At 34.8% G+C, this 2,418-nt stretch overlaps 1 long non-coding RNA gene across 1 annotated transcript; it reads left to right on the top strand.

The window, feature by feature from the left end:
* Positions 1–1,137: 1,137 nt before the first annotated feature.
* LOC148772770 (uncharacterized) lies at positions 1,138–1,968 on the top strand. Its single transcript, XR_016032829.1, has 2 exons — positions 1,138–1,422; positions 1,510–1,968. It is a non-coding gene; the product is annotated as an uncharacterized LOC148772770 (long non-coding RNA).
* Positions 1,969–2,418: the final 450 nt, after the last annotated feature.

Below are 2,418 nucleotides of genomic sequence, written 5' to 3'. Positions count from 1 at the left end.
TATACGGACAAAAATTTAAATCCCACCATACTTGCCAATTAACACCTGACACGTGTAGTAGTGATAAAAAAAAATCATGCTCTCCATACTTCCATACAACTCTACAGATATTGTTTAAGAATAGACAAACAAAATCTCATGAATTCATTTCCTCAAATGGATAGAGTTACTTCATTTCTCCATTCATCATATTTAACAACAACAAAAAAGCCAAAAAAAAAATCAAAAAAAGTCAAAGCAAAACCCAACAATTAAAAAAAAAAAAATCATAAATTAACAACTTCAGCCATTCCTTATAAAAAAAAACCCTAGCATCTAACATACAATCACCCTTAACAATTCTTCATTAGAAATTTTATGTCCAAAAGCACATTTTTTTCTCTCAAATGAATTGCATGGGGAAAACAAAATTCGAAGTAATTTCATCATATAATGAGAACCATTTAAGAAAAAAAAATTAAAATTAAAAAGAAAAGAAGAAGCATATGGGCAAATCAAGTGATGGGCACCTCTGTTTTCCGTTGAAATCACAAATGGTCGACTTCAAGAACGAGAATGAAGTACAAAAATTGAATTTTATGAGTAAATAGCAACTCATCAAGAGTACCCACCTTATCACTTCTTGAATGAAGTTCTTCTCACCTGGTAAGATTAGGGCTTAAGATGAAAATGGGGAGTTAGAAAAAAATTGCTATTTATATGTAATAATTTTGTAATTGTTGCAAGTTATAAGGGCAATTTCGACACTGCACACGGTACCAGCAAATGGATTATTTTGGTGATTAGTTGTCAAGCCAAGTTTGGGTGGACAAATAATAATTCAATTGGGTGATTATAATGGTGGGCCCACTTATCAACATTTGGTCCAACAACCAAACCAAAGATTGTACAAACACGGACAATGAATCCCATCCAGCCTAATAAAGCAAACCAAAAGGGCCCTTTAGGATTACACTGTACTGATGAGGGCGGATCAATCCAACCTCATGTTTGGTGTGGATGTTTAGCCCTGAAGATTGCTCTACGGAATGTACCAATATGACATTTGGTTCGAAAGATTGAGTGGGATAAGCATAATAAACCCCTATTTTGCCCCTGCTTTGGTATTTATAAAAGCAGAATTTATTCGTTCCTAATGTATTTCACATTTTGTGTTTGTGCTATTTATCTAATTTTCCCTATTTGTTTTCGTTCTTCACATAGCTTCCACTAATTACGATTAAATTACTTTTAATTCATTTAGAAAATATGAGTAGCAGCAGTTCAAGTCGATTTCGGGGTGGTCGAAACGTAGCGCAATGCGGTGTTGGAGGCGGTCATAATCATCCTCTCGCCTGTCTTTGCGGTTTTGATGTCGTAGTCCAAACTTCATGGATTGCGGCGAATCCAGGCCGCCGATTTGTTACCTGTCCGATCAGAGGTGTAAGTATTAGATTCAGTATCGAATACATCTCCTCCATTTGGAAGCATCATTAAAAGTTGTGGTTTCTCGTTTTTTAACTCTTGCAGGCTAATAAATGCAAGTTCTTCTACTGGTGTGATTTTGAGGTTTGTGATAGGGCTAAAACAATTATTCCTGGATTATTGGACAAAATCAATACATTGCAATCATCATTGGCTACTGAAAAGAAACGTTTGAAAAAATAGAAACACATTGCAATATGTACTTCGGCAGTTCTTGCATTGTGTGTGTTTAAATATGCTTTGTAATTCGGTTGGCCTGCTTTTTAGTTTTTAATTACATTGTTGTGATATATCCCCTCAAGTTGTATTGTGTGGTCTACTACGAACGCGTTGAAATATCTTTTTCTAGCTGCTCGAATTTTGTTGTTCTTTGATGAATCGAGAGATTTATATAAATCAAGCGTGGATCATTTATTGAACGTGCATGTAAAGCCTGCAAAACCATGTACATCAAGCATCCATAAAAATTTGCAGGTAGAAATGCAACCTGGACAATATTACCAACACATATTATGTACAATCTTATTATCAATACATATTATGTACAATCATAAAATTTAGTACATGAATAAACAATATTGAATAATCGAACAAAATATAATCACTTGCCGATGCCGTAAGGGATGTAAAATATGTTTCGCTGCATTCCACACGCATTGTTGTTGAAATGAATGTGACTCCGGGTCTTTGTAGGTACTCATTGAATACATAAAATTTTGTTCGCAACTGTTCGACGCGGTACTTCATATAGGAAAATGTAAAATTTAGTCGATAAATTCGCCTTATATGAAACCAACAATCCATTAGAATCTTTTTGAAAACAACAGATTCATTCTGCTTATCGACTCGTCGAGTTCGGGCATCTGGAATTTGTATTAAAGTTTCATCGAAACCGAAAAAGCGAGGCCTCGTTCTCTTGGGAGCCATTGTTAAACCTATCCAATGAAAACCTAC

The sequence above is a fragment of the Erythranthe guttata genome, chromosome 1, assembly GCF_056151865.1.
Source record: "Erythranthe guttata isolate IM_541 chromosome 1, IM_541, whole genome shotgun sequence".
Classification (NCBI taxonomy): domain Eukaryota; kingdom Viridiplantae; phylum Streptophyta; class Magnoliopsida; order Lamiales; family Phrymaceae; genus Erythranthe; species Erythranthe guttata.
Note: the sequence above shows the minus strand (reverse complement) of the source record. Positions and strands in the feature narration are given on the sequence as shown.